At 52.1% G+C, this 24,753-nt stretch overlaps 1 protein-coding gene across 2 annotated transcripts in view; it reads right to left on the bottom strand.

The window, feature by feature from the left end:
* The window catches only part of LOC141075022 (solute carrier organic anion transporter family member 1C1-like), a 139,269-nt gene extending 136,977 nt beyond the window's left edge, over positions 1 to 2,292 (bottom strand). For both annotated transcript variants that reach the window (XM_073562341.1, XM_073562343.1), the window contains exon 1: positions 2,139 to 2,292. The gene's annotated coding sequence lies outside the window, so the exon portion shown is untranslated. The remainder of the gene's footprint in view (positions 1 to 2,138) is intronic.
* Positions 2,293 to 24,753: the final 22,461 nt, after the last annotated feature.

Genomic DNA, 24,753 nt, shown 5'->3' on the forward strand with positions numbered 1-24,753 from the left:
CACTGCACAGTACCACTCCTGCTGTATATATACACTGCACAGCACGACTCCTCCTGTATATACACACTGCACAGTACCACTCCTCCTGTATATATACACTGCACAGTACCACTCCTCCTGTATATAGACACTGCACAGTACCACTCCTCCTGTATATAGACACTGCACAGTACCACTCCTCCTGTATATACACACTGCACAGTACCACTCCTCTTGTATATATACACTGCACAGTATCACTCCTCCTGTATATACACACTGCACAGTACCACTCCTCCTGTGTATATATACACTGCACAGTACCACTCCTCCTGTATATATACACTGCACAGTACCGCTCCTCCTGTATATATACACTGCACAGTACCGCTCCTCCTGTATATATACACTGCACAGTACCGCTCCTCCTGTATATATACACTGCACAGTACCACTCCTCCTGTATATATACACTGCACAGTACCGCTCCTCCTGTATATATACACTGCACAGTACCGCTCCTCCTGTATATATACACTGCACAGTACCGCTCCTCCTGTATATATACACTGCACAGTACCACTCCTCCTGTATATATACACTGCACAGTACCGCTCCTCCTGTATATATACACTGCACAGTACCACTCCTCCTGTATATATATACACTGCACAGTACCACTCCTCCTGTATATATACACTGCACAGTACCACTCCTCCTGTATATATACACACTGCACAGTACCACTCCTCCTGTATATATACACTGCACAGTACCACTCCTCATGTGTATATATACTCTGCACAGTACCACTCCTCCTGTATATGTACACTGCACAGCACCACTCCTCCTGTATATATACACTGCACAGTACCACTCCTCCTGTATATTTATACTGCACAGTACCACTGCTCCTGTATATACACTGCACAGTACCACTCCTCCTGTATATAAACACTGCACAGTACCACTCCTCCTGTATATAGACACTGCACAGTACCACTCTCCTGTGTATATACACTGCACAGTACCACTCCTCCTGTCCTCTATATACACACTGCACAGTACCACTCCTCCTGTATATATACACTGCACAGTACCACTCCTCCTGTATATATACACTGCACAGTACCACTCCTCCTGTATATATACACTGCACAGTACCACTCCTCCTGTATATACACTGCACAGTACCACTCCTCCTGTATATATACACTGCACAGTACCACTCCTCCTGTATATATACACTGCACAGTACCACTCCTCCTGTATATATACACTGCACAGTACCACTCCTCCTGTATATATACACTGCACAGTACCACTCCTCCTGTATATACACTGCACAGTACCACTCCTCCTGTATATATACACTGCACAGTACCACTCCTCCTGTATATATACACTGCACAGTACCACTCCTCCTGTATATATACACTGCACAGTACCACTCCTCCTGTATATATACACTGCACAGCACCACTCCTCCTGTGTATATATACTGCACAGTACCACTCCTCCTGTATATATACACTGCACAGTACCACTCCTCCTGTATATATACACTGCACAGTACCGCTCCTCCTGTATATATAAACTGCACAGTACCACTCCTCCTGTGTATATATACACTGCACAGCACCACTCCTCCTGTATATATATACTGCACAGTACCACTCCTCCTGTATATATACACTGCACAGTACCACTCCTCCTGTATATATACACTGCACAGTACCACTCCTCCTGTATATATAAACTGCACAGTACCACTCCTCCTGTGTATATATACACTGCACAGCACCACTCCTCCTGTATATATATACTGCACAGTACCACTCCTCCTGTATATATACACTGCACAGTACCACTCCTCCTGTATATATACACTGCACAGTACCGCTCCTCCTGTATATATAAACTGCACAGTACCACTCCTCCTGTGTATATACACTGCACAGTACCACTCCTCCTGTCCTGTATATACACACTGCACAGTACCACTCCTCCTGTCCTCCTGTTCCGCCCCCGCGCCTCTCACTGGCGCCCCCTATGATGTATTGGTAGCTCTTCCAGATCCCTGTTTGCTGCGCAGATTCTGACCCCGAACATAAATTCCGTGCAGCCAATAAAAGATGGAGAATATTGTAAAAATTCACCTGGTTGTGGCGGACTCTCGGCCTCTGCGCCTCTGTCCGGGGACGCTGGAAGGACATTTCTCAGGACGCCGTGTTCCCAGGGAGAGAGGTGTCAGCAGGGCGCACGAAGACCTCCCTAATCCCCAAACAAAGGCTCAGTGCAATGACTGCGCCCGGCGGGACGTCGCCAACATTCCTGATCATGGGGAGCACCCGGAGAATGCGAGACGAAGAGACAGACCCCCCCAAAGGACACAATGAGAGGTTCCTTATAGCAGGCAGTCCCATGTAAATGCAATGCCATCAGAGAAGAAAGAAAAGTTTAAAACTGTATTAAAGACTTAGTTAATTATTATAATTTTCAATCTACTCAACTCAGAGTTATCACTATGCTATCTGTGGTGTTACATGGGACTGCAGGTGGCATCTACTGCATTATCTGTACTCAGTTATCACTGTATTATCTGTGGTGTTACATAGGACTGCAGGTGGCATCTACTACATTATCTGTAATCAGAGAGATATCACTGTTATCTGTGGTGTTACATAGGACTGCAGGTAGTGTGGGGAAGGTGATTTGACGGACAGACGTGACTGGAAGTAGAAGGGAACGATTGGTGCACTATGGACAGAGATTGACAAGGACAGCAGGGTGATAGCTGGGAAAGACAGACAAGAGAGTGCAGTACCTAGAAATGACCACAAGATGGAAGGGGGGTTGTTCAGGACTCAACAGCAGCTTAGGGCTTGAGAAATGCTTAGTCATGGGGGGTGGGGAGATAGGAACCCTGGAGGGGAATTCCCGGTGAGAGAGGGGATAAATAGGACAGTGAACAGAGAAGAGCTCGACCAGGGGACTGACCGCAAAGAGACAGTCAGGGGGTGTGACGAAAGCAGCGCAAAGCACGCCGTGCTACCAATATGCCACGATCCCACCACTGACACCAGTATGTCAGCGGACGTAGGGATGAGACGCACTGCCGGCACACGGCTATCACAGGCACAGTGGGGGCTTATCTTAGTTATCCCGCCACTGGTACCATGTGGCAAAAATATACAGCAAGCTAATCTCGCTCTAACAATTTACCGCAGGGGGGTATTTTGGATGCCCCACCACTGCTAACAACCTCCCAAGAACTGCGGGGATTTTTGCATATCCCACTTTCTCAGTTCCACTTTGGAACTCGCAGCTCTCCGGTGCCCCCTTACCCTCAGGTCAGTCAGGGAACTGCACGTAGGATAATTAGTCGCCGGATGGGCTGCTTGTTGAGCACGGGCAATTAGACCACTGCAGTAAGGGAATTATCAATGCTTTGGCCTCAACCCCTCATTCAGCATCTAAGACCCTTCCGTACTGCCAACTGGCCCAACCAACTGAACATACCACGCTGCCACCAGCCACGATTCACTTAATCAAACAATTAATTAAGAGGGTCCGTGGCAAACCCCCAAATTAGTAGCGATTTTCTGAAAAAGGCGCATAGTTCGTTTCTTAGAGCATGAAGACAAACTGATAATTTTATCATTTATTCCCAAAATGCGGGCAGTGATTACATAGATAAAAGTTGTTACAAAGTTGAGACAGTAAATATGTACAATGCAAATATCAAAATAACAAGGATTAAAACAAAGAGTAACACTTACATGTGCTTAGTTGGTATTAGGCAGACCATGTGGCTGGGGGATGGGCAGCAACCAGATATCTGCACGTCTTGTCAGCATCAAATCTCCAGCTCAACTGAAGCAATGTAAGGGAGGGGTACCTTATAGCCTAGGGTCGGTTACATCACGAAAGGGGCAGTCTGCAGAAGTTCAGCCCCCCTTTCTCCAAATTTCCATTTAACTAAGAAATTTATAATAACCATATCTTAACGAGGGACGCTCGTATAAACTCACCGAGGGCCTCATTGGTTGTAGTTTATCGAATACAATAAAACAACATCACACATGCCATAATTAAGACACTCCATTTGGGAGCAATCCATATCTCAGTTTCTGGAAGGGTCAGAGCCGTGAAAATTAGAGATTAGACAAGCAGGTTTCATGCCTTTTGCAGAAGTGTGATTATTATATCTCTGCAGTGTATGGTTTTTGCAATATGACTTGTTTTAATACTTCCCATAGCTGAATTCAAGCCCCTGGTTTTAAGAACAAAAGACACGCTCTCCACTCAGCTTAATTAACATTCCTAGCTGTGGAGAGGAGCCAAATGCTTGTAACAGGAAGTGTCCTATTACCAATGCGGACACAGAGCTGTTAAGGAGGGGGGAAGGGGGAATGCTGCAGCTATGTGACAAGATTTTCTCATCAGAGTGAAATGGGAGATTCTAGAATGTTCCAGAAACATCATACTTTACTTAACATTTTACACTACACCTCCCCCTTTTAGAGGGTGCTACGGAGGCATTACCTGACGGTAATCAGCCATGTGCACCTCAGCGGGTTTGCCCCGGCGGGACAACCCATCGGCATTACCATGTTCGCTGCCCTTTTTGTGCTGTACAGTAAAGTTGTACTGTTGAAGGGCAAGGCTCCAGCGGAGTAACCTTCCATTGGTTCCGGACACTGTGTGCAACCAGATCAGAGGGTTGTGGTCAGTTACTACCATGAAGGTGCGCCCGTACAGGTAGGGCTGCAAACGTTGCAGTGTCCACACCATGGCCAGACACTCCTTTTCGGTGGTGGAGTATGCCACTTCCCTCGGCAAAAGCTTCTGGCTCAGGTACAACACGGGGTGCTCCTGGTTACCCGAGTCAACCTGGCTGAGCACAGCACCGAGGCCAAACTCGCTGGAGTCGGTCTGTACCAGAAATGGGCGACTGCTGTTGACTGCTCTCAACACTGGAGAGTTGCACAGGGCTGCTTTCAAAGCTTGGAAGGCTGCCTCACAGTCATCTGTCCAGTTGACTGTTTGAGGTAGCCTCTGCTTGGTGAGGTGGTCAGTCAAGGGTTTTGCAAGGGCGCTATAGTCCTGCACGAACCGCCTGTGACGAACAGCCCACCGCCGTTCGTCTACTTACGGGCGACACCAACGGGGGTCCCGCTGCCACCAAAACGCGACGGACAGCGGACCCTGTGTCACCACTATGTCACAATCCCACCACTGACACCGGTGTATCAGCGGACGGAGGGACGTGACACAATGCCGGCACACGGCTATCACAGGCGCAGGGGGGCTTATCTTAGTTATCCCACCACTGGCACCATGTGACAAAAATATCCAGCAAGCTAATCTCGCTCTACAATTTGCCGCAGGGGGAGTTTAATTTGGATGCCCCACCACTGCTATCAATCTTCCAAGTACTGCGGGGATTTGTGTATATCCCACTTTCTCAGTTCCACTTTGGAACTCGCAGCTCTCCGGCGCCCCCCCTTACCCTCAGGTCAGTCAGGGAACTGCACCTAGGATAATTGGTCGCCGGACGGGCTGCCTGTTGTGAACCGGCAATTAGGCTTCTGCAGTAAGGAAATTATCAATGCTGTGGCTGAAGCCCCTTACTCAGCAATATAAGACCCTTCTAGACTGCCAGCAACCTGTAATAGCCGTACACAACGCGCTGCCACCAGTCACGGTTACTTAATTCACAGTGTTAAATTAAGAGGGTCCGTGGCAAACCCCTTGAATTAGTAGCGATTATCTATCAAAGGCGTATAGTTCGAGTCTTAGAGCATAGAGACAGATCTAAATAATTATTTCATTTATTTTCCGAAAGAGGACAGTGATTACAGATAAAAGTTGCTATAAAATTGAGACATAAAATATGTACAGTACAGGTATAAAATAAAAGTGGAGAAAACAAAGAGATTACACTCACAGTTCCATATTGTTCCTTAGGCAGACCATGCGGCTAAGGTGGGTGGAGGCGGAGCTGCACTTCTCCGCTCATCTGAGTTCTTGTCAGCACGGACTCTGCAGCTGTTCTGAGCTGGTTTGCCCAGGAAATGCCTTATAGACTTTCCTATGTGACATCACAGAGAGGTGCATTCTGGGTTGATCCCACCTCTCTTATCCAAGTTATGTTTTGGCTACAAAACTTAGATTAGCTATAACTTTATGGGAGAAGCTGGTATGGACTCATCAGTGGTATCATGTTTCCCAGCGTAATGAGCCTATCAAGAAAACATCAAACATCTATGCGATATGACCATCCATTTGGGCGCAAATCCTATCTCATGTTCTGGACAGGGTAGAACTTCGAAACATACGCGGTCTCGAAGCTGGGACCACTCAGGTTACAAAAATATGATTTTCATATCTCTACTTGGTACGGTTTTCGCAGGGCAGGCTCTTAAAGTTTTATTTCAAACAAAGACCTTTTCCAGCATTTTTCTTTCAGCTGAGAGAAGCCAAATGGTGTGAGGAAGATGGTCTAGCTAATTAACATTCCTGCTCTTCCAGAGGAAGTGGCAGGGTTGGTAAAACCTGGGGGGAAGGAATTCCTACTACTGACAGTTTACAATGTCCTAGGATGGAGGATTTGTTAGCACATTGCAACAGAAAACATATCTTGCAGATATTGTACATCACACCGCCTATAGTACCTTGCAGTGCCCAAGAAGGACTTCACCTGTTTCTTGGTCCTGGAGGTGCGTCAGGACACGATTGTGTCCACCTTTTCTGGCTCCGGACTCATGGAACCCCCGCCTACCCGGTGCCCCAGGTAGTGGACCATGCTCATGCCCATCTGGCACTTTCCCGGCTTGATAGTCAGGCCTGCCTGGTGAAGACACTTGAGCACCTCCTGGAGATGCTGAAGGTGTTCCTCCCAGGTGGAACTAAAGATGGCGATGTCGTCCAATTATGCCACCGTGTACTCCTCCAGTCCACGGAGCAGGTGGTTGACCATCCGCTGGAAAGTGGCAGGGGCATTTTTCATGCCGAAGGGCATGACTGTGGACTCGTACAGCCCAAAGGGGGTGATAAAGGCGGATTTCTCCTGCGCCTCAGGGCTCTGGGGAATCTGCCAGTATCCCCGACTCAAATCCATGATGGATATGTACCTTGCTTTCGACAATCGCTCAAGCAGATCCTCGATGCGTGGTATTGGGTGGGCATCAGAGGTTGTGATGGCGTTGAGCCCCCTGTAGTCCATGCAGAACCGAGTGGTTCGATCCTTTTTAGGCACGAGGACTACAGGTGAATGCCACGCGCTTTTTGACCGTCAAATCACCCCCAGCCTTAACATCTCATCGATCTCTTGGCGCATGACTTGTTGCACCGCCTCAGAGATCCAATAAGGTGTTCGCCGTAGTGGGGCGTGATTCCCAGTGTCCACCTCATGAACCGCTATCTCTGTCCTCCCAGGTCGGTTGGTGAACACGACCCGGAAGGGTTCCAGGGTTTCCACCAACTGTGACCACTGGGATACGGTTAGCAAACCACTTATCTCCATGTCCTCAATGGACCCATTGGCCTTGGCTTGGGCCAGCATGTCCAGGAGGGGATCTTCCTCCCCATCCTCTGGCAGGTTGCAGACCGGTAGGACGCAAGCTTCACGTTCGTAGTGCGCCTTTAGCATGTTGACGTGAAAGGCTTTGCGCCTACCCCGAGCATGGTCAAGCGTGACCACGTAGGTGTCCGGGTTGAGCTGTTGGTGGACGACGTATGGGCCTTCCAAGGCTGCCTGAAGCTTATCCGTTGGTACGGGGACCAGCACCCACGCCTTTTGACCCACCTGGTAGGTCCGCTCCCGGGCGTTCTGGTCGTACCAGTGCTTCTGGTCAGCCTGAGCCTGCGTCATGTTGTCATGCACCAACTGCGTCAAGGTCTGCATCTTGTCACGGAAGCCCATGACATAATCCACGATGGACACTTCTGTGGGGTTTGGCTCATCTTCCCAGGATTCTCTTATCAACCCAAGGGGTCCCCGGACTCGCCTGCCATACAGGAGCTCGAAGGGGGAGAACCTGGTCGAGGCCTGCGGAACTTCTCTGTAAGCGAACAGCAGGTGTGGGAGGTACCGCTCCCAGTCGCGCCCTTGGGTCTCAACCAGCATGCGGAGCATCTGTTTGAGGGTACCGTTGAAGCGTTCACACAAACCATTAGTCTGTGGGTTATATGCACTTGATACCAGGTGCTTCACCTGAATTTTCTCACAGAGAGCCTCCATTAGGCGAGACATGAATAGGGTCCCTTGATCGGTAAGCATCTCCCTGGGAAATCCTACCCTTGAAAAGATGGTCACCAGTGCGTCAGCCACCTTATCTGCCCTGGTTGAAGACAGAGCTACTGCCTCTGGGTACCGGGAAGCGTAGTCTACCACGGTGAGAATGTATCGCTTTCCAGAGCTGCTGGGGACGGCCAGGGGGTCTACAATGTCCATGAAAAGGATTCTCTGAAAAGGCTCCTCTATCACCGGCAAAGGAATAAGGGGAGCCTTAAGAGCAGGCCCCACCTTACCCACTTTTTGACAGGTGTTACAGGAGCGGCAGTATTTGTGATGTACCATGTCTGCAAGATATGTTTTCTGTTGTAATGTGCTAACAAATCCTCCATCCTAGGACATTGTAAACTCTCAGTAGTAGGAATTCCTTCCCCCCAGGTTTTATCAACCCTGCCACTTCCTCTGGAAGAGCAGGAATGTTAATTAGCTAGACCATCTTCTTCACACCATTTGGCTTCTCTCAGCTGAAAGAGAAAAAAAGTGCGGGAACTAAACTCTTTGTTTGAAACCAGGAGTTTGAATAAAACAATAAGGGATTGTCCCGCGAAAACCATACCCAGCAGAAATATAAAAATCATATTTCTGCGATCCGAGCGGACCCAGCTTCGCTGTGGTGCCTGTTGCAAAACTCTCGGATGTCCAGAACCTGAGATATGATTTGCGCCCAAATGGACGGTCATATCGCATAGATGTTTGATGTTTTCTTGATGGGCTCATTACGCTGGGAAACATGATACCACTGATGAGTCCATACCAGCTTCTCCCATAAAGTTATAGCTAATCTAAGTTTTGTAGCCAAAACATAACTTGGATAAGAGAGGTGGGATCAACCCAGAATGCACCTCTCTGTGATGTCACATAGGAAAGTCTATAAGGCATTTCCTGGGCAAACCAGCTCAGAACAGCTCAAGTCGTCGTGCTAGAAGGACCCCAATGAGCGGAGAAGTGCAGCTCCGCCTCCACCCACCTTAGCCGCATGGTCTGCCTAAGGAACAATATGGAACTGTGAGTGTAATCTCTTTGTTTTCTCCACTTTTATTTTATACCTGTACTGTACATATTTTATGTCTCAATTTTATAGCAACTTTTATCTGTAATCACTGTCCTCTTTCGGAAAATAAATGAAATAATTATTTAGATCTGTCTCCATGCTCTAAGACTCGAACTAGACGCCTTTGATAGATAATCGCTACTAATTCAAGGGGTTTGCCACGGACCCTCTTAATTTAACACTGTGAATTAAGTAACCGTGACTGGTGGCAGCGCATTGTGTACGGCTATTACGGCTTGTTGGCAGTCTAGAAGGGTCTTATATTGCTGAGTAAGGGGCTTCAGCCACAGCATTGATAATTCCCTTACTGCAGAAGCCTAATTGCCGGTTCACAACAGGCAGCCCGTCCGGCGACTAATTATCCTAGGTGCAGTTCCCTGACTGACCTGAGGGTAAGGGGGGCGCCGGAGAGCTGCGAGTTCCAAAGTGGAACTGAGAAAGTGGGATATACATAAATCCCCGCAGTACTTGGAAGATTGATAGCAGTGGTGGGGCATCCAAATTAAACTCCCCCTGCGGCAAATTGTAGAGCGAGATTAGCTTGCTGGATATTTTTGGTCACATGGTGCCAGTGTTGGGATAACTAAGATAAGCCCCACTGCGCCTGTGATAGCCGTGTGCCGGCATTGTGTCACGTCCCTCCGTCCGCTGATACACCCGTGTCAGTGGTGGGACTGTGACATAGTGGTGACACAGGGTCCGCTGTCCGTCGCGTTTTGGTGGCAGCGGGACTCCCGTTAGTGTCGCCCGTAAGTAGACGAACGGCGGTGGGCTGTTCGTCACATATTGGTGGCAGAGCGGTGGGATAATCCTAGAGCATTAGTGATTTGGTTTGAGCAATCATTCCTCTCACTAAAAACCTGCACGGTTCCTGCGGGAATCCTGCATCATAGGTTTTGGAGAACAGACTCAGTGGTTACTAGTTCTGAGACATTTGTGTGTACGTACAAGTATTCCCTCCCATTTCTTCGTTTTTCTTTTTCTATCTTTTATTTGGCAACCATGGCGGCAAAAGGAGAACCTTGGTACAACCGGCAGACAAAGGAAGTTCTTGCTGGGTTATGCACGTACCAAGGCCTTGACGCCACGAACAAAAACAGAGCTCAAATGATCGCGGCTCTAGTGCAGCTGGACAACGACCAGAATCCAGCGAGCGCAGAAGTTGGCCCAAGTGGCAATGGGGCTGCAGCAGAGGCTCCACTCCTGAGCGCTGGCCCCACATTCAACCAGGACGGGGTGGACCCCTATCTGCAAATGGCCTTGGACGCACTCCCCGCCGAAGACAGTGATGGGCGGGTGAGGCTGATCCAGCAATATCGGCAGGAGGCCCAAGCCGAGCGTCAAGCCCAGGCTGAGAGAGCTGAGCGCCGAGCGGAGGCTGAGAGAGCAGAGCAGCGAGCCGAGAGGGAGGCGCAGAGGGCCCATGAACTGGAGGTACTCCAGCGGGGTGGGAATGCCCCCACAGCCCGAAGCAGTGAGCGCCGCAGCGTCCAGACTCCTAAACCCCGGCCAGAGCATTTTCCCGTGATGGAAAAGGATGGGGACTTGGACACATTTCTGCGAGCCTTTGAGAAAGCCTGCAGACAGTACCAGCTGCCTAGAGACCAATGGGCAAGGTACTTGACCCCAGGGCTAAAAGGCAAAGCCCTGGAGGCATTTGCTTCTCTTCCGCCAGAAGCCGATGACGACTATGATGCCATAAAGCAGGCGCTGATCACCAAATACCGGCTGACACCTGAGGTATACCGAAAGAAGTTCCGGCACCTCCAACGTGGCCCACATGATAGCTACAGTGATGTGGTGCAAGGACTCAGGACCCACTTTGACCAGTGGATCCATGGACTGTCCGTTGAAACCTTTGAGCAGCTACGGGACCTGATGATCAAAGACCAGTTCCTGCATCTCTGCCCAGCTGAGGTCCGACAGTTCATCCTGGACCGCGAACCAACGAACGCGGACAAAGCGGCGCAGATCGCCGACAACCACGAGGCCAACCGGAAGCCCGAGACGCGGAGGCCAGTCGCCACCAGCTGGAAAGGGGGTAAGCCAGCAACCAACCCCAATGCCCCAGCTAGCCGTCCCTCCGGAGGCCCAGTCCCTGTTGCCAACAGCAGGCCGGCTACTGACAGTCGCCTGTGTCACCACTGCCAGCGGCCTGGTCACTTCTTTTCCACCTGTCCGAATAGGCCGAAGAACCCCCCAGCCAAGGCCCCCGGGCCCAACGCCTCTGTTCTTTTGGTGGGAGGTGTGGTTGGGAGGGCTGACGACAACGTTCAACCTGTTCAGGTGGGGGCCCGTCTTGCTACAGGCCTCAAGGACACCGGGGCTGAACGAACCCTCATCCGTCCTGGACTGGCGGCCCCTGAAGAGTTTGTTGAGGGGAAAACCCTGACTGTCACCGGGATTGGAGGCACCCATTGTCCCTTGCCAGTGGCACGAGTTTTTCTTGACTGGGGTGCCGGGAGCGGGTTGAGGGAGGTGGGAGTGTCTGAAAACCTGCCCACTGATGTTTTATTGGGGACTGACTTGGGGAGGATGGTTGCATACTATGTCCCTGACACCCTTCCCCAAACTGATAATAAGGGTAACGTTAACCCTGATGATGTTGATGATGGGAAACTGAATGTGTTACCTGCTAATGCCTTGATGAGTAATGATGCAACTAACAACCATTCTTTCCCAAGGTATGATGCTGATGCTGATGTGAATGTACCAAAGCAAACTGATAATCATTCTTTTCCTAGGAATGATGATGTTGATGTATCTGTGCCGACTGAACCCGTTAACCCTTTCTTTGAAGCGGTAGATGTGTCCACAGGTACCGAGGTGCTCAGCCCCGTCACTCTGCGGAGTGAGACGGCTGAGGAACCCCTGGCAGGAGCAAGCAACGGTGCTCAAGAGAATGGGGAGGTGCATGGGGACCATGAGGAAGGTAATGCCAGGCAGCTGACCAGTGCCACCGAGGAAGGTAACTGGCCCATAAGTAGCCCTGCTCCTAAAGTGTTGGGGGTGGATGGGGAGGTAGAGCCCAGGGCAGCACCAGCTGGTGGGTCTGAAGAAATCCCCAGGGAGACAGCATACATAGCAGCTGTCACACGCAGTCAGAGTGCCCAGATCGCAGGTAACGCACTGTCTTCTGGACCCTCTGCTGCTACAGGAGAGACTGAACCAGAGGTGAACCCAGAGCCGGTTCCAGAGGGTCCCAGTAAAGAGGGGACCCTGACGTCACTTCTGGCAGCCTCCAGCATGGAGTTCCAGGCTGCTCTGCACTCAGATGCCAGCCTGGAGAAATTGAGAGGTCTCGCCGAGACGCCCACCTCCAAGTCTGATAAGGAGAGGGTGTTCTGGGAACGAGGAAGGTTGTACCGGGAGACAGTACCCGGAGATCCTAAAAAGGAGTGGTTGAGGGAAAGACAGCTGGTCGTCCCCTATCAGTTCAGAACTGAGTTGTTGCGGATTGCCCATGAGATTCCACTCGCTGGACACTTGGGGATCAGCAAAACAAAGGCACGGCTGTCTCAACACTTCTATTGGCCCAAGATGGGGACAGATGTAACACACTACTGCCGCTCCTGTGCCACCTGTCAAAAAGTGGGTAAGGCGGGGCCTGCTCTTAAGGCTCCCCTTATTCCTTTGCCGGTGATAGAGGAGCCTTTCCAGAGAATCGCGGTGGACATTGTAGGACCGCTGTCCGTCCCCAGCAGCTCCGGAAAGCGATACATTCTCACTGTGGTAGACTACGCTACCCGGTACCCAGAGGCAGTAGCTCTGTCTTCAACCAGGGCAGATAAGGTGGCTGACGCACTGGTGACCATCTTTTCAAGAGTAGGATTTCCCAGGGAGATGCTTACCGATCAAGGGCCCCAATTCATGTCTCGCCTAATGGAGGCTCTCTGTGAGAAAATGCAGGTGACGCAGCTGGTATCGAGTCCGTATCACCCACAGACTAATGGTTTGTGTGAACGTTTCAACGGTACCCTCAAACAGATGCTCCGCATACTGGTTGAGACCCAAGGGCGCGACTGGGAGCGGTACCTCCCACACCTGCTGTTCGCTTACAGAGAAGTTCCGCAGGCTTCGACCGGGTTCTCCCCCTTCGAGCTCCTGTATGGCAGGCGAGTCCGGGGACCCCTTGGGTTGATAAGAGAATCCTGGGAAGATGAGCCAAACCCCACAGAAGTGTCCATCGTGGATTATGTCATGCGCTTCCGTGACAAGATGCAGACCTTGACGCAGTTGGTGCATGACAACATGACGCAGGCTCAGGCTGACCAGAAGCACTGGTACGACCAGAACGCCCGGGAGCGGACCTACCAGGTGGGTCAAAAGGTGTGGGCGCTGGTCCCTGTACCAACGGATAAGCTTCAGGCAGCCTGGGAAGGCCCGTACGTCGTCCACCAACAGCTCAACCCGGTCACCTACGTGGTCACGCTTGACCATGCTCGGGGTAGGCGCAAGGCCTTTCACGTCAACATGCTGAAGGCGCACTACGAACGTGAAGCTTGCGTCCTACCGGTCTGCAATCTGCCAGAGGATGGGGAGGAAGATTCCCTCCTGGACATGCTGGCCCAGGCCAAGGCCAATGGGTCCATTGAGGACATGGAGATAAGTGGTTCGCTCACCGTGTCCCAGCGGTTGCAGTTGATGGCCACCCTGGAACTCTTCCGGCCCGTGTTCACCAACCGTCCTGGGAGGACGGAGTTAGCGGTTCATGAGGTGGACACCGGGAATCACGCCCCATTACGGCGAACACCCTATCGGATCTCTGAGACGGTGCAACAAGTCATGCGCCAAGAGATCGATGAGATGTTAAGGCTGGGGGTGATTCGACGGTCACAAAGCGCGTGGGCTTCACCTGTAGTCCTCGTGCCTAAAAAGGATCAAACCACCCGGTTCTGCGTGGACTACAGGGGGCTCAACGCCATCACAACCTCTGATGCCCACCCAATGCCGCGCATCGAGGATCTGCTCGAGCGGTTGACAAACGCCAACTACATATCCATCATGGATTTGAGTCGGGGATACTGGCAGATTCCCCTGAGCCCTTAGGCGCAGGAGAAATCCGCCTTTATCACCCCCTTTGGACTGTACGAGTCCACGGTCATGCCCTTCGGCATGAAGAATGCCCTTGCCACTTTCCAGCGGATGGTCAACCACCTGCTTCGGGGACTGGAGGAGTACGCCGTGGCGTACTTAGACGATATTGCCGTCTTCAGTTCCACCTGGGAGGAACACCTTCAGCACCTCCAGGAGGTGCTCAAGCGTCTTCACCAGGCAGGCCTGACCATCAAGCCGGGGAAGTGCCAGATAGGCATGCGCAAGGTCCACTACCTGGGGCACCGGGTAGGCGGGGGTTCCATGAGTCCGGAGCCAGGAAAAGTGGACGCAATCGTGTCCTGGCCCACCCCCAGGACCAAGAAACAGGTGAAGTCCTTCTTGGGCACTGCAGGGTACTATAGGCGGTTCGTACAGGACTATAGCGCCCTTGCCAAACCCTTGACTGACCTCACCAAGCAGAGGCTACCCCAAACAGTCAACTGGACAGATGACTGTGAGGCGGCTTTCCAAGCTTTGAAAGCAGCCCTGTGCAACTCTCCAGTGTTGAGAGCAGTCGACAGCAGTCGCCCGTTTCTGGTACAGACCGACGCCAGCGAGTTTGGCCTCGGTGCTGTGCTTAGCCAGGTCGACTCGGGGAACCAAGAGCACCCCGTGTTGTACCTGAGCCGGAAACTTCTGCCAAGGGAAGTGGCATACTCGACCATCGAGAAGGAGTGTCTGGCCATGGTGTGGGCACTGCAACGTTTGCAGCCCTACCTGTACGGGCACGCCTTCACGGTGGTAACCGACCACAACCCTCTGAGCTGGTTGCACACAGTGTCCGGAACCAATGGAAGATTGCTCCGCTGGAGCCTTGCCCTTCAACAGTACGATTTTACTGTAAAACACAGGAAGGGCAGTGAAAACGGCAATGCCGATGGGTTGTCCCGCCGGGGCGAACCCGCTGAGGTGCGCATGGCCGATTACCGAGAGGTAATGCCTCCTTAGCGCCCTCTTAAGGGGGGAGGTGTGATGTACCATGTCTGCAAGATATGTTTTCTGTTGCAATGTGCTAACAAATCCTCCATCCTAGGACATTGTAAACTCTCAGTAGTAGGAATTCCTTCCCCCCAGGTTTTATCAACCCTGCCACTTCCTCTGGAAGAGCAGGAATGTTAATTAGCTAGACCATCTTCCTCACACCATTTGGCTTCTCTCAGCTGAAAGAGAAAAAAAGTGCGGGAACTAAACTCTTTGTTTGAAACCAGGAGTTTGAATAAAACAATAAGGGATTGTCCCGCGAAAACCATACCCAGCAGAAATATAAAAATCATATTTCTGCGATCCGAGCGGACCCAGCTTCGCTGTGGTGCCTGTTGCAAAACTCTCGGATGTCCAGAACCTGAGATATGATTTGCGCCCAAATGGACGGTCATATCGCATAGATGTTTGATGTTTTCTTGATGGGCTCATTACGCTGGGAAACATGATACCACTGATGAGTCCATACCAGCTTCTCCCATAAAGTTATAGCTAATCTAAGTTTTGTAGCCAAAACATAACTTGGATAAGAGAGGTGGGATCAACCCAGAATGCACCTCTCTGTGATGTCACATAGGAAAGTCTATAAGGCATTTCCTGGGCAAACCAGCTCAGAACAGCTCAAGTCGTCGTGCTAGAAGGACCCCAATGAGCGGAGAAGTGCAGCTCCGCCTCCACCCACCTTAGCCGCATGGTCTGCCTAAGGAACAATATGGAACTGTGAGTGTAATCTCTTTGTTTTCTCCACTTTTATTTTATACCTGTACTGTACATATTTTATGTCTCAATTTTATAGCAACTTTTATCTGTAATCACTGTCCTCTTTCGGAAAATAAATGAAATAATTATTTAGATCTGTCTCCATGCTCTAAGACTCGAACTAGACGCCTTTGATAGATAATCGCTACTAATTCAAGGGGTTTGCCACGGACCCTCTTAATTTAACACTGTGAATTAAGTAACCGTGACTGGTGGCAGCGCATTGTGTACGGCTATTACGGCTTGCTGGCAGTCTAGAAGGGTCTTATATTGCTGAGTAAGGGGCTTCAGCCACAGCATTGATAATTCCCTTACTGCAGAAGCCTAATTGCCGGTTCACAACAGGCAGCCCGTCCGGCGACTAATTATCCTAGGTGCAGTTCCCTGACTGACCTGAGGGTAAGGGGGGCGCCGGAGAGCTGCGAGTTCCAAAGTGGAACTGAGAAAGTGGGATATACATAAATCCCCGCAGTACTTGGAAGATTGATAGCAGTGGTGGGGCATCCAAATTAAACTCCCCCTGCGGCAAATTGTAGAGCGAGATTAGCTTGCTGGATATTTTTGGTCACATGGTGCCAGTGTTGGGATAACTAAGATAAGCCCCACTGCGCCTGTGATAGCCGTGTGCCGGCATTGTGTCACGTCCCTCCGTCCGCTGATACACCCGTGTCAGTGGTGGGACTGTGACATAGTGGTGACACAGGGTCCGCTGTCCGTCGCGTTTTGGTGGCAGCGGGACTCCCGTTAGTGTCGCCCGTAAGTAGACGAACGGCGGTGGGCTGTTCGTCACATATTGGTGGCAGCGGTGGGATAATCCTAGAGCATTAGTGATTTGGTTTGAGCAATCATTCCTCTCACTAAAAACCTGCACGGTTCCTGCGGGAATCCTGCATCATAGGTTTTGGAGAACAGACTCAGTGGTTACTAGTCCTGAGACATTAGTTTGTACTTGCAAGTATCCCCCTCCCGTTTCTTCGTTTTTCTTTTTCTATCTTTTATTTGGCAACCATGGCGGCAAAAGGAGAACCTTGGTACAACCGGCAGACAAAGGAAGTTCTTGCTGCGTTATGCACGTACCAAGGCCTTGACGCCACGAACAAAAACAGAGCTCAAATGATCGCGGCTCTAGTGCAGCTGGACAACGACCAGGATCCAGCGAGCGCAGAAGTTGGCCCAAGTTGCAATGGGGCTGCAGCAGAGGCTCCACTCCTGAGCGCTGGCCCCACATTCAACCAGAACGGGGTGGACCCCTATCTGCAAATGGCCTTGAACGAACTCCCCGCCGAAGACAGGGATGGGCGGGTGAGGCTGATCCAGCAATATCGGCAGGAGGCCCAAGCCGAACGTGAGCGCCAAGCTGAGGCTGAGAGGGTCGAGCGTCAAGCCCAGGCTGAGAGAGCTGAGCGCCGAGCGGAGGCTGAGAGAGCAGAGCAGCGAGCCGAGAGGGAGGCGCAGAGGGCCCATGAGCTGGAGATGCTCCAGCGGGGGTGGAATGCCCCCACAGCCCGAACCAGTGAACCCAGCAGCATCCAGACTCCTAAACCCCGGCCAGAGCATTTTCCCGTGATGGAAAAGGACGGGGACTTGGACACGTTCCTGCGAGCCTTTGAGAAAGCCTGCAGACAGTACCAGCTGCCTAGAGACCAATGGGCAAGGTACTTGACCCCAGGGCTAAAAGGCAAAGCCCTGGAGGCATTTGCTTCTCTTCCGCCAGAAGCCGATGACGACTATGACGCCATAAAGCAGGCGCTGATCGCCAAATACCGGCTGACACCTGAGGTATACCGAAAGAAGTTCCGGCACCTCCAACGTGGCCCACATGATAGCTACAGTGATGTGGTGCAAGGACTCAGGACCCACTTTGACCAGTGGATCCATGGACTGTCCGTTGAAACCTTTGAGCAGCTACGGGACCTGATGATCAAAGACCAGTTCCTGCATCTCTGCCCAGCTGAGGTCCGACAGTTCATCCTGGACCGCGAACCAACGAATGCGGACAAAGCGGCGCAGATCGCCGACAACTACGAGGCCAACCGGAAGCCCGAGACGCGGAGGCCAGTCGCCACCAGCTGGAAAGGGGGTAAGCCAGCAACCAACCCCAGTGCCCCAGCTAGCCGTCCCTCCAGAGGCCCTGTCCCTGTTGCCAACAACAGGCCGGCTACTGACAGTCGCCTGTGTCACCACTGCAAGCGGCCTGGTCACTTCTCTTACACCTGTCCGGATAGGCTGAAGAACCCCCCAGCCAAGGCCCCCGGGCCCAACGCCTCTGTTCTTTTGGTGGGAGGTGTGGTTGGGAGGGCTGACGACAACGTTCAACCTGTTCAGGTGGGGGCCCGTCTTGCTACAGGCCTCAAGGACACCGGGGCTGAACGAACCCTCATCCGTCCTGGACTGGCGGCCCCTGAAGAGTTTGTTGAGGGGAAAACCCTGACTGTCACCGGGATTGGAGGCACCCGTTGTCCCTTGCCAGTGGCCCGGGTTTTTCTGGATTGGGGTGCCGGGAGCGGGTTGAGGGAGGTGGGAGTGTCTGAAAATTTGCCGACTGATGTTTTATTGGGGACTGACTTGGGGAGGATGGTTGCATACTACGTCCCTGACCCCCTTCCCCAAACTGATAATAAGGGTAACGTTAACCCTGATGATGATGATGATGACGGGAAACTGAATGTGTTACCTGCTAATGCCTTGATGAGTAATGATGCAACTAACAAACCATTCTTTCCCCAGGTATGATGATGATGCTGATGTGAATGTGCCAAAGCAAACTGATAACCATTCTTCCCCTAGGAAGGATGATGATGATGTTGATGTATCTGTGCCGACTGAACCCGTTAACCCTTTCTTTGAAGCGGTAGATGTGTCCACAGGTACCGAAGTGCTCAGCCCCGTCACTCTGCGGAGTGAGACGGCTGAGGAACCCCTGGCAGGAGTGAGCAACGGTGCTCAAGAGAATGGGGAGGTGCATGGGGACCATGAGGAAGGTAATGCCATGCAGCTGACCAGTGCCACCGAGGAAGGTAACTGGCCCATAAGTAGCCCTGCTCCTGAAGTGTTGGGGGTGGATGGGGAGGTAGAGCCCAAGCCAGCACCGGCTGGTGGGTCTGTAGAAATCCCCAGGGAGACAGCATACATAGCAGCTGTCACACGCAGTCAGAGTGCCCAGATCGCAGGTAACGCACTGTCTTCTGGACCCTCTGTTGCTACAGGAGAGACTGAACCAGAGGTGAACCCAGAGCCGGTTCCAGAGGGTCCCAGTAAAGAGGGGACCCTGACGTCACTTCTGGCAGCCTCCAGCATGGAGTTCCAGGCTGCTCTGCACTCAGATGCCAGCCTGGAGAAATTGAGAGGTCTCGCCGAGATGCCCACCTCCAAGTCTGATAAGGAGAGGGTGTTCTGGGAACGAGGAAGGTTATACCGGGAGACAGTACCCGGAGATCCTAAAAAGGAGTGGTTGAGGGAAAGACAGCTGGTCGTCCCCTATCAGTTCAGAACTGAGTTGTTGCGGATTGCCCATGAGATTCCACTCGCTGGACACTTGGGGATCAGCAAAACAAAGGCACGGCTGTCTCAACACTTCTATTGGCCCAAGATGGGGACAGATGTAACACACTACTGCCGCTCCTGTGCCACCTGTCAAAAAGTGGGTAAGGCGGGGCCTGCTCTTAAGGCTCCCCTTATTCCTTTGCCGGTGATAGAGGAGCCTTTCCAGAGAATCGCGGTGGACATTGTAGGACCGCTGTCCGTCCCCAGCAGCTCCGGAAAGCGATACATTCTCACCGTGGTAGACTACGCTACCCGGTACCCAGAGGCAGTAGCTCTGTCTTCAACCAGGGCAGATAAGGTGGCTGACGCACTGGTGACCATCTTTTCAAGAGTAGGATTTCCCAGGGAGATGCTTACCGATCAAGGGCCCCAATTCATGTCTCGCCTAATGGAGGCTCTCTGTGAGAAAATGCAGGTGACGCAGCTGGTATCGAGTCCATATCACCCACAGACTAATGGTTTGTGTGAACGTTTCAACGGTACCCTCAAACAGATGCTCCGCATACTGGTTGAGACCCAAGGGCGCGACTGGGAGCGGTACCTCCCACACCTGCTGGTCGCTTACAGAGAAGTTCCGCAGGCCTCGACCGGCTTCTCCCCCTTCGAGCTCCTGTATGGCAGGCGAGTCCGGGGACCCCTTGGGTTGATAAGAGAATCCTGGGAAGATGAGCCAAACCCCACAGAAGTGTCCATCGTGGATTATGTCATGCGCTTCCGTGACAAGATGCAGACCTTGACGCAGTTGGTGCATGACAACATGACGCAGGCTCAGGCTGACCAGAAGCGCTGGTACGACCAGAACGCCCGGGAGCGGACCTACCAGGTGGGTCGAAAGGTGTGGGCGCTGGTCCCTGTACCAACAGATAAGCTTCAGGCAGCCTGGGAAGGCCCATACGTCGTCCACTAACAGCTCAACCCGGTCACCTACGTGGTCACGCTTGACCATGCTCGGGGTAGGCGCAAGGCCTTTCACGTCAACATGCTGAAGGCGCACTACGAACGTGAAGCTTGCGTCCTACCGGTCTGCAATCTGCCAGAGGATGTGGAGGAAGATCCTCTCCTGGACATGCTGGCCCAGGCCAAGGCCAATGGGTCCATTGAGGACATGGAGATAAGTGGTTCGCTCACCGTGTCCCAGCGGCTGCAGTTGATGGCCACCCTGAAACTCTTCCGGCCCGTGTTCACCAACCAACCGGGGAGGACGGAGTTAGCGGTTCATGAGGTGGACACCGGGAATCACGCCCCATTACGGCGAACACCCTATCGGATCTCTGAGACGGTGCAACAAGTCATGCGCCAAGAGATCGATGAGATGTTAAGGCTGGGGGTGATTCGACGGTCAAAAAGCGCGTGGGCTTCACCTGTAGTCCTCGTGCCTAAAAAGGATCGAACCACCAGGTTCTGCGTGGACTACAGGGGGCTCAATGCCATCACAACCTCTGATGCCCACCCGATACCGCGCATCGAGGATCTGCTCGAGCGGTTGACAAACGCCAACTACATATCCATCATGGATTTGAGTCAGGGATACTGGCAGATTCCCCTGAGCCCGGAGGCGCAGGAGAAATCCACCTTTATCACCCCCTTTGGACTGTACGAGTCCACGGTCATGCCCTTCGGCATGAAGAATGCCCCTGCCACTTTCCAGCGGATGGTCAACCACCTGCTTCGGGGACTGGAGGAGTACGCGGTGGCGTACTTAGACGATATTGCCGTCTTCATTTCCACCTAGGAGGTGCTCAAGCGTCTTCACCAGGCAGGCCTGACCATCAAGCCGGGGAAGTGCCAGATAGGCATGCGCAAGGTCCACTACCTGGGGTACCGGGTAGGCGGGGGTTCCATGAGTCCGGAGCCAGAAAAAGTGGACGCAATCGTGTCCTGGCCCACCCCCAGGACCAAGAAACAGGTGAGGTCCTTCTTGGGCACTGCAGGGTACTATAGGCGGTTCGTACAGGACTATAGCGCCCTTGCCAAACCCTTGACTGACCTCACCAAGCAGAGGCTACCCCAAACAGTCAACTGGACAGATGACTGTGAGGCGGCTTTCCAAGCTTTGAAAGCAGCCCTGTGCAACTCTCCAGTGTTGAGAGCAGTCGACAGCAGTCGCCCGTTTCTGGTACAGACCGACGCCAGCGAGTTTGGCCTCGGTGCTGTGCTTAGCCAGGTCGACTCAGGGGACCAAGAGCACCCCGTGTTGTACCTGAGCCGGAAACTTTTGCCGAGGGAAGTGGCATACTCGACCATCGAGAAGGAGTGTCTGGCCATGGTGTGGGCACTGCAGCGTTTGCAGCCCTACCTGTACGGGCGTGCCTTCACGGTGGTAACTGACCACAACCCTCTGAGCTGGTTGCACACAGTGTCAGGAACCAATGGAAGATTGCTCCGCTGGAGCCTTGCCCTTCAACAGTACGATTTTACTGTAAAACACAGGAAGGGCAGTGAAAACGGCAATGCCGATGGGTTGTCCCGCCGGGGCTAACCCGCTGAGGTGCGCATGGCCGATTACCGAGAGGTAATGCCTCCTTAGCGCCCTCTTAAGGGGGGAGGTGTGATGTACAATGTCTGCAAGATATGTTTTCTGTTGCAATGTGCTAACAAACCCTCCATTTTCTTTGAGAAGCTGCCTGCCAGTGTCTCAGTTACATTGCACACTACAGCAGCTTCCCTTCCCCCGAGTGCCATAAACCAATTTCCTGTCACCCCATTTGGCTTCTCTCAGCCTCAGCTGAAAGAGAAGAAAAAAAAGTGCGGGAAAAACTTCTTTGTTTGAAACGAATAAAACTATGAGAGACTATACCATAAGAACCAAATACCCTAGAGATATGAAAATCACATTTTTGTAATCCGGGCGGTCACAGCGTCGCTGCCGTGGTTCTTGCGAAGCCTAATCCTTTCAGAACCTGAGATATGTGTTCCAGCTAAACGGTGTATCAGAACTACTGCATATTTGGTCTTGAATTATTGTACTCAACAAATCCCAACCAATGATGCCCTATATGTGTCTGTGCGGGCTGCCCCCACGGAGTTATGATTAGTATAAGTTTTCTAGTGTAATTCTAAATCCAAAAGGGAGAGGTGGGATTAACCCAGCATGCATCTCTCCGTGATGTCACATAGCAAGTCTATAAAGCATTTCCTGGACAAAACCAGAGCAGAACAGCTCAAGTCGTCGTGCTAGAAAGACCCAGATGAGCGTAGAAGTGCAGCTCCGCCTCCACCCACCTTAGCCGCATGGTCTGCCTAAGGAACAATATGGAACTGTGAGTGTACTCTCTTTGTTTTCTCCACTTTTATTTTATACCTGTACTGTACATATTTTATGTCTCAATTTTATAGCAACTTTTATCTGTAATCACTGTCCTCTTTCGGAAAATAAATGAAATAATTATTTAGATCTGTCTCTATGCTCTAAGACTCGAACTATACGCCTTTGATAGATAATCGCTACTAATTCAAGGGGTTTGCCACGGACCCTCTTAATTTAACACTGTGAATTAAGTAACCGTGACTGGTGGCAGCACGTTGTGCATGGCTATTGCGGCTTGCTGGCAGTCTAGAAGGGTCTTATATAGCTGAATGAGGGGCTGCGGCCACAGCTGATAATTCCCTTACTGCAGAAGCCTAATTGCCGGTTCACAACAGGCAGCCCGTCCGGCGACTAATTATCCTAGGTGCAGTTCCCTGACTGACCTGAGGGTAAGGGGGCGCCGGAGAGCTGCGAGTTCCAAAGTGGAACTGAGAAAGTGGGATATACATAAATCCCCGCAGTACTTGGAAGATTGATAGCAGTGGTGGGGCATCCAAATTAAACTCCCCCTGCGGCAAATTGTAGAGCGAGATTAGCTTGCTGGATATTTTTGTCACATGGTGCCAGTGGTGGGATAACTAAGATAAGCCCCACTGCGCCTGTGATAGCCGTGTGCCGGCATTGTGTCTCGTCCCTCCGTCCGCTGATACACCCGTGTCAGTGGTGGGACTGTGACATAGTGGTGACACAGGGTCCGCTGTCCGTCGCGTTTTGGTGGCAGCGGGACCCCCGTTAGTGTCCCCCATAAGTGGACGAACGGCGGTGGGCTGTTCGTCACACCCCCCGATCCCGGTGACAGTCAGGGTTTTCCCCTCAACAAACTCTTCAGGGGCCGCCAGTCCAGGACGGATGAGGGTTCGTTCAGCCGCGGTGTCTTTGAGGCCTGTAGCAAGACGGGCCCCCACCTGGACGGGTTGAACGTTGTCGTCAATCCTCCCAACCACACCTTCCACCAACAGAACAGAGGCGTTGGGCCCAGAGGCCTTGGCTGGGGGGATCTTTGGCTTTTCCAGACAGGTGAAACGGAGGTGACCAGTCCGATCGCAGTTGTAACACTTGCGACTGTCAGTAGTAGGCCTGGCGTTGGCAACAGGGCAAGAGCCTCCGGAGTGACGGCTAGCTGGGGCACTGGGGTTGGTTGCAGGCTTACCCCCTCTCCAGCTGGTGTTGACTTGCCTCCGCGTCTCTGGCTTCCTGTTGGCCTCATAGCTGTCGGCGATATGCGCCGCTTTGTCCGCATTCGTTGGTTCGCGGTCCAGGATGAACTGTCGGACCTCAGCTAAGCAAAGATGCAGGAACTGGTCTTTGATCATCAGGTCCCGTAGCAGCTCAAAGGAATCAACGGACAGTCCATGGATCCACTGGTCAAAGTGGGTCCTGAGTCCTTGCACCACATCGCTATAACTAGCGTGTGGGCCACATTGGAGGTTCCGGAACTTCTTTCGGTATACCTCAGGTGTCAGCTGGTATTTGGCGATCAGGGCCTGCTTTATGGCATCATAGTCGTCATCGTCTTCTGGCGGAAGAGAAGCAAATGCCTCCAGAGCTTTGCCTTTAAGCCCTGGGGTCAAGTACCGGGCCCATTGGACCTTATCCAGCTGGTACTGTCTGCAGGCTTTCATAAAGGCTCGGGAAAATGCTCTGGCCGGGGTTTAGGACTCTGGACGCTGCTGGGCTCACTACTTCGGGCTGTGGGGGCATTCCCCCCCCCGCTGGAGCACCTCCAGTTCATGG

The sequence above is a fragment of the Dendrobates tinctorius genome, unplaced genomic scaffold (genome assembly GCF_039654945.1).
Source record: "Dendrobates tinctorius isolate UK_male_01 unplaced genomic scaffold, ASM3965494v1 ptg000348l, whole genome shotgun sequence".
NCBI lineage: Eukaryota > Metazoa > Chordata > Amphibia > Anura > Dendrobatidae > Dendrobates > Dendrobates tinctorius.